The following is a 17,330-nucleotide window of genomic DNA, read 5'->3' on the forward strand; positions in this document are numbered from 1 at the left end:
CAGTTCTTTTCAAAACTAAAATAAAGTAAACCCAATAGTAGGCTCCTTCTAGGAAAGAAGAAAGGGGGTTAGAGAGGCAGGAGGGGACAGGGAGTGAGGAGGGGAAGAGCAGTAAGTGAGTAGAGGCTGCTGAATGTTCTGACCTCCGGAAACAGCGCTTAGGCCTGTACTCTGCGATAAAGGAGCCCGGAGCACAAGGTTGCAGTGGGCACATGGCATCCCAGGCAGGCAGGACCCCATCTGGCCGAGAACAATTCTCTGAATAAAGGGCACCCTTGAGCCATTGGCAGCCAACACTCACAGCATTCGCGTGACAAATAAGATGTGGACAGGGCACCAACAGCGTCACCACCTCTGTGAACACACTCCAGTGCCACGAGATGCTGTATAAAAGCCTTCCCCTGGGATGAATTTAAAGTGCTGATGGGCCCTGGGCATTCCTGGACCCATAATGTTGTGTTAGCGTTATAATGGATATTACACATGAGGCAATATTACAGCGCAGGAGTCCAGGACATCCCTGCTCTGCTCTCGTTTGACCATTAGTGTAATTGTTTCCTCACCTATTCTGACCTCATCTGATTGCTCAGAAAAAGCCGGATCAACCAAACCTTGAATGGAAAAAATACACACACACACACACCCCTAAACAAACGAAGCAGTGTTCGCTCGCCAATTAAGTTGTCTCTTGGTGAGAAAAGCCAAACAGGAATCAAGGGGAATGTTAAAGAGCAAATGTCAAATCTGTGTATTCTCAGAATGGAATTAAAACTCGGAGGTGCCATCAATCATTTAACTGGACAGTTGTTTTAGGAGCTGTACAGCCTAAGTAAGAAAATACAAACGTTCTCTGGAAACTTTTTCTCTCATTTCACATATAGACTTTCCTTTGAGCCACGCATGTGTCTGTCTTAAAACGCAGTACCCAGACCTCAGTGGTTTGTCCAACGGGATTGTTAACCTCTGGTGTTTCAACTGCTTAAAAGTAGCAGTAACTTAACTGCTACATTTTTACTAGGAGACAAAAATGCCATGGAATGCCCAGTTTAACAGAATTCATTCCCTTGGATTCTTGGCTCACCTAGTTTACTTGAGAGACTCATGTTGATTCTGGGGACTGAATTTAGTTATTTAATTATGTAAGACAGTACCAGTCTTTTTTTTTTTAATATGTTTTTATTGATTTCAGAGAGAGGGTGAGATAGAAACATCAATGATGAGAGACAATTATGGATCGGCTGCCTCCTGCACGCCCCCTACTGGGAATCAAGGCCACAACCTGGGCATGTGCCCTGACAAGGAATCTAACCATGACCTCCTGGTTCATGGGTCCATTTCTCAAGTTATTAAAAAGTAAAAATAAATATGGTATTTTGATTTCTCTGTTATTCCAGATATGATCATCAGACTTTTAATCCCAACTTCCATCCCACCAGCAGTGGAAGTTCTACTTCTTGCTTTCGCAAATTAAGTATAGCACTCTTATCAATGCAGATTTTTATTGTTAGTCCAATGTTTTGCAATTCAGTCCTTTGACTGAGAACAAGTCTTAAGATATATGTACATTTTATGACAAGATTTATTCATGTATTCAGACATTTCTAGATTTGACTGATTTCAACATTTACCACCAGTTCCTATTATTACATAACATCTTCAATCTTAAGCTCTTATTTTTGTCTTGTTTCTCAGTTGTTCAGTGTATATTTTCAGTAATATTTGTCAAGAAGAGAGCATGAGCACCAAAGACATAAGTGAGTAAATTGCCACAGGACCCACACGCTTGGCTCATGAATCTCTTGCAGATTGGGGCTGATGGTGATGAGCCCAACTCTGAGCTTCTGTGGTCTCTACTCAATGTCCCTCTGCCACATTCTGTGGCTTCATGTCCCTGCCCACACTGCTTTTACCAAAGCTTGTAGCTCACTCTCCCCTTCTAAATTAGTCCATGAAATCCAAGGATCTGGAAACTGCTGCTTTATGGCAGTAACTAAATCATCTGTAGTGTCATTTCTCTAATATAGATTTTGATTGTGAAGTTTTAATTTTTGTTTCCCTACATACCCCAAATTTCTTCCTTTGACTCTTTTATAGTAATAGCCAGTCCTCTTGTATTTTATTGTCAACAAAAAGCAGGTGCTGTCTATAATTGTCTTTTGTTTAACATAATTAAACCAAATGTGTCTTCTCTTATGGCATTGTTGGCAGGAGTAAAGGAGACAGGTTATGTAATGCAGTCACACCGACTAGGGAAGGGCAAATGTGACAGCATCAACTCCAGAGGGTGGAGGCTGTGATGTGTCCTGCTGTGTTCACCGTAGAAGCCTAGCACTACTGCCTGGCACCATTTTATAATAGTCGTTCAATATGAATAGATAAATGAGTGCTCTATCAATAAGAAATATTGTCAGAATTATGATTATTTTTATGAAACACAAAGCAAAATATTCAGAATTAAGAAGGTAGGACTCTAGATAATCTCAATAACTAGTTATCCATCAAACACTGAGCACCAACTGTGTGCCAGGCCCTCTGCTGATATCTTTGTAAATTCAAGTGAGGAGACTAAGAGTTCGCAAAGGGAAAGGGAATAGAAGTTACCTAGAAACTGGAAGAAGTGAGATGGAGCTCGTGTCACTTTAAGCTGAGACCTGTTGGGCCTCCCTCAATGACAGACTCTGCAGTGTCCAGAGAACAAGGTGGGTTTAACAAGCCTCATGATGCTCTCATTGGCCTTCTTCCAAGGCCATTCCATCCCCTGCTCCCACCCAGGGAGGTGATCAGACTACGACGTCCTGAAGCCAGACCACTGACGGGAAGAGATCTGAACCCCATTTGGGGACCCGTGTGGGGAAGCCAGGAAGCCAAGGGAACTGTTAGAATCTAATTAGTCTCAATGATGGTCGTCATACTTCTACATAGGTTCCTAATTCTGTTTTACTTTTCTTTTTTAAGTTAATAAAATTTTATTTAAGGCATCTCACATGTTCTGGGTCTTTTCACTGCCTTAGTCCCTCCTCAGTTTGTCTTAATCACTTTTTTGCTCAATCCAGTTGTCATTTCAGTCAGTCCACAATTCTTTTAGCTGAGCTTCTTTGATCTACACTTGAATATGGGCATAGTCTAAAAATTCCCCCTTATAATCATGGGACCCAACTTCTTCAAGCAATTTACTTTACGGCCATGGTTAAGGTCTGAGTAGTTGCATCTGCCTGGTTTCCCAATTTAAGACGCCTTCATGAGTAAGTTCATATCCTATTTGCTCCTAAGCTACTGCTCCCTAGAATAGTACAGATCTCAGGATATGCTTTTCTGAGTGCATACGTAATCTAATACCAAGAAAGCGTGGACTGCCTCTCTCCTCCGCCCCATCATGAAACACCTCATGACTCTTAAGAATAAGAAAGGGACCAGATGGTGAAAAGAGAAGCTTTGTATGTGCGCAGTTTCCCAGAAAATAAAAATTTCCCACATTGCCAGACATTGCCGCTATCTTATCAATGTTAGAAAGAAAATGCGGAACTTCATTCCTGTGAACATTTATTTTACTAGTAATTGAATGAAGACTTAAATGGTCAAACTTGGGGAAAATCATGTTTAAAAAGTCAGCCAAAGGAAAGATTGTCCCTCTTAAGTTATAGATCATGATGTTTGCAAGTGCTTTGGTGATTTCCTGAATCATGGCATAGAGGTGATCTTTCAGAAAAATAATGTGTTTTTGTGCCCCAAAGAAGAGCTTTGTAATTTAGGAGCCTTCTAAGACCATACCTTAGCAGAAAGGACTATATAAGAAAGTATTCTCACTACAGATATAACCCACCAGAGTGGAGATAACAATAATTTAAGGTGGTCTTTTGTTAAATTTTTCGCCATTCCCTATAGGTCACCAGCTAGATGCTCTTTAGTAATATCATAGCAAATATATACTGAATATATACATTTCCATGGTCTTCTGACCTACTGTGTTTCATTTGTCTCATCTGCCAAGAAATAAAAATGGTGCCCAGGCAGAAGGAAAGGAAGAGAGATCATCCAAGGTGGAGCTCAGGGACAGAACATAGACACTACTGTGAATCCTGGATACACTGGAGAGTTTTCTCATCTTGAAGCTGCAAAACCTTTTCGTGACTGTGCTAGTGTAGGTTCATGCCTTCCTGCTTGAGGTTCAGGCCAAGCCATGGCAGACAAACGTAGACAGGCTGCCTGCCTTCGGACCCATGAGCAGGTCCATGGTGGAAGCCAGGGATCTCTAGGAATAGCCATCTCCTGCTATAAACTCAAGGAGATAAGACCTGTGTCTCCTGCACTTCCATTCAGCTGCCGTAACAGGGAATGCTCCACTGACCTACTTTAGAATGGTCACCGTGGCTGTGCAGCCACAGTGGATACCACATCATAAAGTGACAGAACTGAGACAGTGTAAAAATTGGGACATCCCCCTGTGTGTGTCTGAGGCTCAAAGCATCAGGCAGGGGATGAGTGAGGAGTATCTGTGTGTGTCCATGGGAGACACTGGACATTGTGACATTAGAGAAATACATAGTGAAATCTCACTAAGGCATTTTGTTTGCAGCATATCAACACTGCCTGGTTGCACAACCAGGCAAACAAAGCATAGATTATTTTTTCACACGCTAAGCTTACCTGGAAGGAAAACCTTAAAGCCTCTAGCTACCCTGCACTCCCCATCCCAACAACATGAAAACAAACAAGCTCATGAGTGCACACACTTACACATGTGTGTACATGTACACCCCAGACATGCCCACACCCACCTTGCACCACACGGGAAATGTGTGTTTCCATTGACGTGGCAGGATCCTGGTTTAAAGAATTCACTTCGACTTCAGCCTGTGACTGATCCCTTATGATCTGAGATCCCTGCACTGTCTTCACCCTGTTCATCATGCCAGAGAGAAGTAACAAGGGTCACCTATCACCGAAACTAAGGAGGGACAATGAACCAGCCTGAATATACTCAGCCCAGAAGGACTCTGTCCTTTGCATGAGACCTGCCTGACACCCCTGAATGCAAAGGCGATGTGAGGGGACACTCCCGAGCACTGCCAGAGGCGGCAGAGGGATTAAATGAGGCGGCGCCCCAACGCTGCAGCGTTCAGCTGGTAGTAACGGGGTCCCCGCTTCTCTGTCTCCCTGTCCTACCGCTGGCCTGCCACTCACCCAAGGGCTAGGCCCTCACTTCGGCCACTAGCACATTGCTGCCCGGACACCTCGATGCCGAAGCCCTTAAGGGTGTCCGCAGTGGAATAGAGCACCTTCTTCCCCATGCAACCTGCCGCTTCACGGATGTCCTCTTCCGCTGGGGCAGGTGGCACCTGGCCAGGACCTCGAGGCCCTCCCAGACTCTTCCTTTCCCCCTCCCTCCAGAAAGGCCATCCACGAGCAAAACTGGCGATTCCCCTGTGATTTCTCTGCGGTCAGGGCCCTTCTCTCTCCTCCGCTGCTCCCGCTCCAGTGCGGGCTCCCATACACCTCCCGTGAGCTGTTTCAAGAGCTTCCTAAATAATGTTCTTTCTGTCCATCTCTCCCTCCTCGCCCACTTGACACACGCTGCCAACCCTCTTCTGAAAACAAGCAGACGTTGAATGACTGCTCTCCTGAGGAATGCTCGCATTACCTCATTGCCTAAGGACTTGCTTAAAGCTCGCTCTATAACCTCTAGTAGCTGAAAGAGTGAGGGCTTTGTCCCATCTCATCTGCAGAAGGTGAGACTTTGTTCACTACCCTCGACGGTCCCTGGCGAGCGTCTGTATGTGGATCATTACAAACTCAAAATACAGACGGGCAAGAGGGAGTCAGGAGAGGGGCAGAATGGTGCAGTGGAGGCCACAGGTGGATGCCTGCATCCGGCTCTGCGCTTAGTAGGTCAACTGACCTTGGAACAACTAGTTTACCTTCTCTCGATCCCAGTGTCTTTTGAATGACATTGAAAATAACACCACCAAATTCATGGCATTTCTGACAAATGAAGTGACATAAATGAATGTTCTTTGTGAACTATGAAACGTAAAAGCTGCTTACTATTATTAAAGCTATCGTTATGCGTGACAGGCTGATAATAGGAGTGTGCCCAATTCCTAGAAAAGCACTTTGGGGATGGAGAGGTGTAGCGCATAGATCGGCCAGTCCATTCTTGGGAGACAGGATAAACACAAATTCTCGAGGCTTAAGCTGGAAGGATAATTATGAAGAAAGCAAATGAGACTGTAAAAGCTGCAGCCCTCAGAGAAGGGAAGGCAGAAAGCAGAGATTATTAATACCGGGGTCGGGGGTGTCAAGCCCAGATAGTTCCCAGATGGTCAGGAGAAAGTGATCATCTCCAAGGACGTCTCCTCTCAGAATTTTAAGCCAAACGCACATAACGGAAGGAAAGCTTGGCGGCCATGATATTACCATGTGAACTGATGACCCGGGGGGAAAGGCTATGGACTCCAAACTCAAAGCTCTGAGCCAACCCAACTCCTGCTGCTATTTTTAAAGCTCAGTGCGGGTGAGGGGCGGGGGAAGCAGGGAGAGTTTTTCCACTAGTAGTCAAGAACCTAAATAGGAAAGATCAACAGAGGCATTTATAAACAATGAATGCCATTAATTTTTTTGAGCTAAGAAGGGGATTGGAAAAGTTGTAGTGGAGCAAGAAGTGGGGAATATAAGTAGGGAAAGATGGCCTGGGGGGCCTTCACAATTTTAATGGTCCTTTCTGCTTGCTTGATGGCATTTCAAGTCACTGGTGAATGACTACGCTACTGAATTTCCCGGAAAACTTGGAAACCATATTGTTCAATTGAACTCATAGTACGGAGGGATAGGAAGGGTTATTTTTAATCAAGGTCCCATGACTAGAATTCAAGTGTAATGGAAAATATGTTCCCCCCTTTTCCCCTTTAACAGAAAGCTTTCTAACTATTGAGTGGTGTCTAAAGTTTGGGAGCAGTTTAGGCTGTATTGCTCTAACTCCAAAGCTCCAGCTCTTTGTCACACACCATTATGGGGACATTGACAGGTGATCTAGGGCTCCCATTAGGGTGGTGAGAAACAGGTCATTGTAAACTCTGGTTTGAGCTACGTCTGCTTACCTTCCCAGCAATGAGAAGACCGTTAGCTCAAGAGGCTGGGCACTAGGATTTTAATACCAGCCCTGCCATGAAGGAGCAGTGTGATATTTGTCAAAGCCCTTTGTTTCTTTGAGCCTCAGTTTCTTTATCTGTAAGATGAGGGGGTTGGCTACATCTGGGAGAGCAAGCTGATTTGCAAACTGATTGACACTGATTGCCCAGAGAAGCTTCTAAAGCGGCCCCATAGCTCAGTGAGAAAATTATTGTGATTCATTAGTGATGTCTGCCATGTCCACAAAATGAAGTTCTTCTTCCACATTATTCTATGTATTTTCTATCCCTAGGCTACTGATCTCTAAGGTGGGACATCTCAGAAAGTGAATATTCTGGACATGAATATGCATGAAATCACCTGGACATCTTGGTGAAATGCATATCCTGATTTAGTGGGTCCAGGTTGAGTCCTCAGATTTGCATTCCTTACAAGGTCTCAGGTAAAGCCAGGGATGCTGGACTATGGGCCACACTAAGTTGCAGGGCACTAAGGTATCTTCCTAACTAAATTCTGTTACACTTTTAACTCAGAAAGCCACTAAGAATTAATTATGGCCCAGCCGGGCGTGGCTCAGTGGTTGAGTGTCTACCTAGGATCCGGGTGATCAGGGTTCGATCCCCGGTCAGGGCACATGCCTGGGTTCCAGGCTCGATCCCCAGTCGGGGGCGTGCAGGAGGCAGCCGATCAATGACTTTCTCATCATTGATGTTTCTATCTCTCTCTCCTTCTCCTTTCCTCTCTCTAAAATCAATAAAGATATTTTTTTTAAAAAAAGAATTAATTATGTAGAAGGCCTTAGGTGCCTATGAAAGAGAAAATGAAGTACAGAATTAACAGAGAAAAGAGCTAATTTAACATTTTTATAAGATTTCTAACTGCCTTTTGCATAGATATTCATTCTATTCTTTCTTTTTACAGATAATAAATATGGGGTACTTAATAAATATATGGGGCTGTATACATGTAAATATCTAAACTAAGGCATACATTAAGTGCTGGGGAAACCTAAGTGAGAGGACAGTAGTTCTACTGCAGGACGAGGTCAATGAAAGTTCCATAGTGAATGTGGCATTTGAGCCGGGCTTCAGAGGATGACTAGGAGTTCGCCACTCTCTACTAAACTCATTATAATTCTTAGAAAGAATTGAGTACAAAGAACAAAAACATGCCATATTGTCTTTAAAAGAAATATGTAACACAGTGAGCTCTGAATTTCTCAAAAGCTCATGATATAGCCTACAGATTGAAGCCAGTTAACCACTGCCTCTCTGTTCTTTTGATAGACTCCTCACATGGGAGGCACCACATCTAAAAGGTAAATCAGGTGGTTACACTACTTGGCTTTGGTCTGCAATGGTATCTAAAAAGAGTTCTGGACCAGTTCATTCCTTTATCCCCAATTCCCAAATGTGATGGATCAAAGATCTGGTACCTTGATGTGACCAGAAACTGTTCCCGTCAAACCTCGTTGATTGAGAGGAAAAAATAAATCAGCAAAGAACACCGGCCAGAGATGCGCTGTCAGGTGTGGATTAAGTCAGACTTGCTTTAGAATTCCAGTGCTGCCACTTACCCGCTAAATAGTCCTGGATAAATGATTAAGACTCTCTGATGCTCAATTTTCCATCCTCTTAAATGTGGAATAATAACTAACCTTAAGGAATTGTTGTGTGAGAGAGAATTTATGGAAAGTTCTTAATTCTTGGCAATCCTGAGCATAGTTCTTATATCAAGTGGCCCTAATTGGGATGGTCTCTCAGTTTTCAGCCTTTCAGGAATAAAAACGGGCAGTTCTTTCACGTGCAAGAAGGGAGAAGGAATTTGTAATCGGGATTCCTGGGTTTAGGTCTCACCTCTGCACGCTTTTCTCCAGGGGCCTTAGACCACGGACTTCCCTCCCCAAGCCTCAGTTCCCTCAGCTATAAAAGAGCTAAAATAATTGTTGCTCCACATCCATGCTTCTCAGCTGGGGGCAATTTTGCCTCCCAGGTAGGAGTACAAGAATTAGCAAATAAAAAGACAGGACACCCAATAATTAAGTTTGGATTTCAGAAAAACAACCAGTAATTTTTTAGTATAAGTGTGTCCCAGGCAGTATTTGGGACACATTTGTTTCATGTGAGATATTCTTAGACTGAAAATAATTTGTTACTGTAAATTAAAATTTAACGGGACTTTTCTATATTTAATCTAGCAACCCTGCCCCTGGGGACATCTGACAGTATCTGGAGATGTCTTGGGTTGTCACAGTTCAGGAGGAGGTACTACTGCATCAAGTGTGAGGCCAGGACTGCTGCCAAGCGTCCTACAACACACAGGACAGCTGGCCCCTACACACACACACACACACACACACACACACACACACACACGGCAAAGAATCAGCAGGCCCCAAGTGTCCATCGTGCAGAAGCTGGGAAACTCTGCTCAGAAAACTTAGATTTAAAAACAAAAGTGCTTTGCAATCTATAAAGCGTTGAGAGCTATCCATTACCTGTTGAAGAAAAAATAAAGAGAAATGGGCACTGCCCCCTTGTCAATCAGAAGCAACGGAGGTGGGGTAGTCTGTGAAGTCTGCAGCTTGCCATTGGCCTACAGAATGTTCTCTGAGTAACTCAGAGGAAGGCCCAGCCTCGAAGGACGTAGTTCCAGGAAAGGAAAACAAAGCCTGCTGGGCATGTCGGCACCGCGGGGCGCAGGGCGTGCAGCTTAGGGAGGGGCCGGGGCCATGCTGAACGGTGGCTGGACCTGTGTCCGGGACAACGCTCCGCCCACGTCCCAGGTCACAGGGTGGAGGTGAGGATAGTTGCTGCCACTTCTTTTCCCTAAGCTGTTGGACTGACGCAACCACAGATTCCCAACAATGGACACTCTGAAATCCAAACCGCCAGAGTGATTCTTCTCATCTCAGCATGACCCTAGAATTCTTCAAAAACAAAAACACTTCCTTTCAAAATATGTAGCGTCTTACTTCTTATTATGAAAGGAAAACATGTTCTTTCTAGAAAAATGAGAAAATACAAATAAACAAATCAAGACCTAAAAAGCATCTGTAATCCCAGCAACCAGATAGAAATCTTATTAATGTCTTGGCATATGCCTGGCCAGCCTTGAGTTTTCTAAATATTTTGTATTTACCCTGATTTGACAGTTTAACATTTTATTGTGAACATCATATTATGTCAGTCATTATTAAATAAAACATTATCTCAGTAACCAAAAAGTATTTTGTTTATAGATGGACCAAACTTCCATCAACTAATACCCTACTTGGTTATAGTTTAGTCATTTTCCATTTTCCAACATTATTTGCAAAGCTGCAGTAAGTATCTTTGTAGTTAAGCTTTTGCAAACATGTTTAATTATTTTCCTTAGAACCATATCTGAAGTGGAAACTGCTGTATCAAAGAATTATGCAAATGTTTAAATCTTTTGATGTGCATCCCCAAGTTAAATTGAAAACAATGGTACCACTTTCTGATCCCAGGGGCAGCGTGTGGGAGTGCCCGCTACCCCACAACCCACTACTTATGGTTATTTTTTCATTTACTTTTCATCTTTTTACATTCGATAGGAAAAAATGGATATCCTGTTATTTTTATTTCCAGTTCTTTGATTACTAATTAAGTCTGCCATTCATTACATCAGTGATTCTCAACCGGTGTGCTGCAAGAATTTGTAAAACATGCAATGCCTGACTATTTAGTCAGGGGCACTGACCTCTTTTCCCTGAGATTTTCAAATTAAAAAAATGACAACAGCCAACACAACAATAGTCCAGTGTGAATGAATCAAAGTTATACCTATTTCTTTCGTCAGATTGGCAAAAATAAATTTTTTTATGTACCATTGATTTTTAGTAATTAGCTTATCTGTGCCATGAGATGGAAAAGGTTGACAATCGCTACATTGCATGCTTAGCTTTCAATTCCATTTCTTTTATAAGCTGTCGGTTTATGTCTTGGACCATATATTTTTGGCTTATTTATCTTTCCCTTTTAATTTATTAAAAATGCTCATAAATCTCATATAATTCCCTTAATTTTATAAGGCAAGCATTTTCCCCAATTTATCTACCTTTCAATTTTGAACTAGTGAATTTATTTTTATATAATCAAATTTACCAACCTTTTGGTATATTGTTTTCACTCATAAAATCTCACTTAGATCTTCTCTACTCAATAAATAAGCTGGTATCTATGTTTTCTTCAATTAATATAATAGTTTCAACTTTTATGTAAATTTCTTAACCCATCAAAACTTTTGTTCAGAATATGCTGGGAATTAAGTATCTAGTGTTTTCCCCAAATAATTTACCAGGTGATCACCAATATCTGTTGAATAAGCCCCCTTTTCACTGCTGATTTGAAAGTCACTTTTATTGAATATTAAATTCTTTAAGATACTTAAGTACATTTTTAGGTTTTCAATTTATTGGTTATTTTGTTAGGTCAGCACAACAATAACTCTCGTGGTTTACGATAGATTCTTTTTCAAAAATATTTTGCTCTTCTCAAGTATTTACTCTTCAACATTAATTTTAGAATAATTTTGTGAAGTCCCCAACCCAAGTCCCATTGAGATTTCAGCTAGACTTCTGGTATATTTACAGAACTATTTGGAGAAAATTGGCATCCCTTCAATGGATTTTTTTTTTTCTTATTTAATAATAACGTGCTGAGTATCAGGCATCTTTGTCTTCTTTCCAACTTAAATAAGAATTCATTCAGCCACTATTTATGGGGTATCTTCTCTGGGTCAGGTTTTGCTCTAAGCACTTTGGCTGCATCAGTGAACAAACCAGGCAAATATCTTTGCCCTTGTAGAGTTGGCATTTTTGTTGGTGAGACAGTGGATGGATGGATGGATGGATAGATGGATGGATGGATGGATGGAGTTACCTAAGGTAATGTAGAAAGAATAATATTAAGCAGGGTAAGAAAGATGAGAAGTCCCCAGGGCAAGGGGCAAGTTGCTGTATCACATGAGATGATCAAGGTAAGATAAGGTCTGAGCAAGGCTTGAAGGTGAGACAACTCTTAGGAAAGAGCATCAAGTGAAGGAAATAAGTAGAGGGAAGCCTAAGACAGGAGCACGCTGTGCTAAGTTCCAGTCAGGCAGCCACCGTGGGTTACAGCGGAGTTCATCAAGAGCCAAGGGGAAAGGAGGCAGAGACCTCATGCAAATCTGTTGGTCACTGTAAGGATTTGGGCTTTCACGCTGAAAGGAACTATAGGACTTTAATATTTGCAAAGGGCCACTCTGCCTGCGACGTGAGGAACAGGCTTTCCTGGAATCCAGGCAAGGACTAAGGCAGGGGGGACACCCAGGAGGCTGTTATTACAGCAGTTTCATGATACAATCTGAAGTCCCCAGCAGGACTATCTGCACGGGGGCTGCCTGGGAAACAGGGACCAGGGGTGCTTCCAGGGCTGCTGGCCCCAGTACCTGGAAGGGTCACGTTGCCATCAGCTGAGACAGGGAAACCCGAGGCTGAATAGGTTAATTTCCTACGAAACCTTTTGTGAGCCGAAATGGCATCAAGCAAAGAGTAGCCCACGCTTTCCAAAAGTTCACTTTGTGCCCCTTCACTATTTCTTTATTTTCAACCCTCACCCGAGGATATTTTTTCCATTGAATTTTTTAGAGTGGAAGGGAGGGAGGCGGAGGGAGAGAGAAACATACATCAGATCGAGCCCACAACCAAGGGGCGTGCCCCTTCCCAGGAATCGAACCCGCGACCGCTCAGTCCGAGGGCCGGTGCTCTAACCAGAGAGCCAAACCGGCCAGGGAGCCGCTTTGCTTTTAAGAAAGACCTACATTAGTACGGTAACAAGACTTTTCCATGAAAGCAAGAGTCCTCCTCGGATTCCTGTATTTGTTTTCACGCGACAGCAGCAGCTAAACAGGTGCAATGGAAACCGTGTGGCCTGCGAAACCTAAAATATTACCCTCTTGCCCTTTACAGAGAAGCTGTTTTGGCTCCTAGTTTAACTCCTCAGAAGGAAAAAGAAAAACCAAAAACAAAAGAACCCCTTAAATTTATGTCCAAGGTCTTTATATGTCATATATGCAAGTACAAACACATATCAACGTAAAAACATACAAATGTAACACAGCTCAGGCACGGAAGCTTTAATAAGTTGTCAAAGAGCTGCCCTGCTGTCGTAGTCTTCCATTTCTACTTCTCCCCCCCGGCTCTAATCTTCTTTTAAAAAGAATCAATGGAGATGAGAACACTGTTTTTATGAAAAAGCATTTATGACATCGATGTCATTTTCAAAAGGAAAAATAAGTGCATGTCAAAGCTAGAAACAGCGGCGTACACTTCTGCGGGCTAATGCATTTGCAGCCTTGCCCCTAATGCGTTATTGACCGCGTGAGTGATCCCAGCTCAGAGGGCTTGGCAGTCGGGCCTGCCGTGGCAAGGACTCTCTATTCCTGCACTTTCCTTCTGGAGGCTTCCAAGGGCCTTGCACTGAGCGCTAGAGCAGTGGAGCCTGTAGTCCCACATCTTCATATACCAAGGACCACGTTATTCCAAGGGGTCGACTTGACCCAGTTTCCAGCACTTTATTTATTTGCTTTTTGTGGCCGTAGTACATGAGACTAGTTTAAATGTGGTACTGAAAATTCTACAATGGAAACTCTTATCCTACAACCCAGGCTAACTTCCAAAGAGCAGCCGCTTTCAACCTTTGTCTTTTCTGGCATTTATTTCAATATTTCTAAACACTGTGCTTCTACTACTATTTATTGAGTAGTCAAACATTTATTGGCTTTCTGTAAGAGAAGATGAGAATTCAGCTCTCACCCCTCCAACACCTTCTCGTGGTTTTCCCTTCCTCCTTGCTCTCACCTTCCCAAAAGAGTTATATTACAACCTTTGCTCCCTGGCTCTCATCTTGCCAAGTAGTTTTATCACAATTTTGTGTTCGCTAGATAGTCAGTTTATACACTATTGCAAACTTCTGATTCAAGCATCGTACTGTGATTACACTTCTTTCCTTGCCCAGGTTTTGTATTTCCTCACATTTAAAATTTCCTTTTCATTTTCTTGACTTTCATGCACCTACAATTGTTTTGTTTTTCCAGTGTTCCCATAGAGCTGTCAAGTGTCATATCTATTATAATATCCAAACCTCGAAAGCAACACTAAACTTTAAAGTTCCATTTTTCCCCAAGTCTGCTGTCTTATTTCATCTTGCAGCACCTGTCTGGGGCTATTGCAGAGTGTTCGATGGACATATTATTGACTCCTCTGTGTCAGTTATTGTGTTGCACACAGGATCTGACAGTTTCCTTTTCCTTGAATTATTCCCTCATTTCTCTAGGGCACATCCTTCATTAGTTTTCTAAGAAATGGTATGAGGAAAATTAATATTTTGAATCCCCAAAGATGTGAGTAGGTGTTTATTCTGCTTTCATATTGTCAGAAATTTGGCTGGATATAAAATTCTAGGCTAAAAATGAATTTCCCTCAGAATTTTGGAATTTCGCAGATTTTGAAGGTCGATGGTCTCCTAGTTTTCAAGTTCCATTTGGGAAATGCAATCTTTCTTTTTTCCTGCTAAATTTATTGCCATTCCTCCAACTGCTATCTTCTAAATCTATGTTGAACTCTCTTCTACTTTTGCTGCTCTTCACAGTAACCTTGTTATTTTGGATTTATACCATTTTTTAATTGCTGGACTGTAATTTTAATGGAGTTTTGGTATGAATAAGTGTTGAAAATCATGTGGCCAGTCTATCATGTTTAGTCAAAGTCCAGTGACATCTTTATGTTTCCAAGTATTTCAACCCATACAGTCCCCTTTGCATATATTTTGACACTGTAACTATTGGAAACCCTGGGAGTAGTTAGTACTATTCCCCTTTAATTGAGAGACAGCTGAGGCTCTAGGAATGGTAATAGTTTTCTTAAGTTTAAAGAGCCAGCATAGGACAGATTTGAATTTAAATTCATGTTTTTCTCACTCTACTGAGGCCTCGGGGTCACGTTCAGTGATGTCTTTGTGTTGGAGGTAACTATTAATAGCACATGTCAGACTATAGCTTTCCCTCATCTTGCCGCAGTAAACTAACCCCATGCTGTGATGTTATTCTTTTGAAATATCCTCTGAGCCACAGCATACAAGCTTTCCTCTTCAATCACCCTTGTTAGTCCAGAGGAGAAATCAGAACACCTAAAACCAAATAATTGCTGATGGTCTGACTCGTACAAAACAGTAGACTGTATTAGAATGAACAAGGAAAACGGAAATTATGGTGTTCAGGTCTGAAGGAAAACATCCTTTTATATATAATGGTGCTACTTCAGAGTCCAGCAGACAATGAAATAACTTTCTTCTCTGAAGCTTTTACTTACATTTTCACAAAGGGCACAAATAGCTTTTCCTAATCCAAAAACGAAAAATTAAGTGGTTGCTTTGGAAGTCCGTCCTTTTGAAAGCATTGCAGTCTTTCAGCTAAGGTGTTCTTCTCAAAAATGAAAAGAGACTTTTCAGCTGGTATTTATGAGCAAGCACACATGCCCAGTAATTTACGGTGTGTTTATATGTCACTTCGACTTTCTGTGGTTATAGCAGCAGACACGCTTTGTGTTAAATGAATCTTTCCTAAGAGGATTTTCCAGGAATTACCCCTAGGTCCTTGCCCAGTCAAAAGTTGGCCCATTGTTTTTTCCAACTGAATGTCAGGCTTTTGTCCTCAGTTATTTTATCATCTTCTTTTCCCCAAGTACGTCTTCATGTAGGTTAAACAACCCAAATAAATGGAAAACATATTTGGGTCCATCAGTGAAAGAGTGAAACTAGGCAGGACCTTCTCTGATTTGGGACAATCATTCTGCTTAGACCCTCAGGCTGCTTATCTGTAAAATAATGTCATATATATAAATGATCTTTAAGTCTTCTTTTAGCTCTTGACTGTCATTTCTAATCCACCAATAAGTCAACTTCAATTTATTACCTAAATCAGGCGCCACTGTTTCAATACATGTGTGACTGTGAAATGATAAGTTTATTAACTTATTTAATGCATTAGCCATCTTACTCAGAGCTGGTTGTACAGTGACAAATAAACTTAGCCTCATTGCATTTCTAGTCCAGAGGAAAAGGCGGACAAAAACACTCAAATAAATGATTGCGATTAAAAATACTGTGACAGAGCCCTGGGAGAAAGAATGACAGGGGGAAAATGATTTAGACAGTGGAAGGGGAATGTTTCCAAGAAAACTTCATAGGAGAAATTACAAGTGATTCAAACGATGAGGAGTCACAAGACAAGCGAACGGTGATAGAACCAGCATTCTGGGCATGTAAGGCAGCATGTGCAAAGGCCCTGAGGCATTAAAGAGCTTGTGCTTTCAAGGAACCTGAAGAAGATCATGTGGTCGGAGCATAGTAAACAAGTGTTGGCCTGAGATAAAGTTAGAAGTGGGCTCCCATCAAATCATATAAAACCTTGCCACCTCGGGGAGCATTTTACATAACATCAGGAAGGCAGGGAGAACCTACTGAAAGACTGTTAAGAGAAGGAGGTGATTCAAGTACATTTTTAAAAGATTACTCTGGTTACTCTACACAGATTGGGGGAAGGCTAAAAACCGATAAAGCCAGTTCAATTGAGGATTGGTCCAGACAAGGGATGATGGTGGTTTGGATGAGAAGGCAGTGATGGAGAAGACAGTGGGTGGCACATATCTTGAGATAAATTCATTTTGCATCTGTCGTCAGCTGTGATACACTGTGGGATATCTGTTCTCCCTTTACTGGTCATTTTTCTGAGCATTTACCCAACAACCCAGAGACGGCGATAGGAATTTGAGTTAAAATGTGCAAGATTTCAGGACTCGCACTACTCAGCAGCCCATACAGAAGAGCAGGAACAGGCGGCCTATATAAAGAGCAAAGAAAGTGGGATCTGCTGGCTTGGATTGAGGGAACAATGAAAGTGGAGGCAGCTAAGATTTCTCTGGAGTAATGAATAGGAAAGGAGTGGGAAAAACCAAAGCTGACACCTTGGGTAAAAAGTGGGGGGGAGGGGGGAGGTAAAAGAATCCACCATAATATTTTGTCCCTTTTGAAAGGTTCATGCAGAAGTCACAGAAAAGAATTCCCTGGGTTATGATTTCCAGCGATTTCATACTAGTCACCAGCAAAGGGTAGGTTGTGTCCTAACCAAAACTCACCGTATGTCCG

General features: G+C 42.2%; 1 protein-coding gene across 2 annotated transcripts in view; it reads left to right on the top strand.

Moving 5' to 3' along the window:
* STAC (SH3 and cysteine rich domain) overlaps positions 1–17,330 on the top strand; it is an 81,574-nt gene that overhangs the window by 33,458 nt on the left and 30,786 nt on the right. The window lies entirely within an intron of this gene.

Source organism: Miniopterus schreibersii (genome assembly GCF_964146895.1).
Source record: "Miniopterus schreibersii genome assembly, chromosome: 15".
NCBI classification, from domain to species: Eukaryota; Metazoa; Chordata; class Mammalia; order Chiroptera; family Miniopteridae; genus Miniopterus; species Miniopterus schreibersii.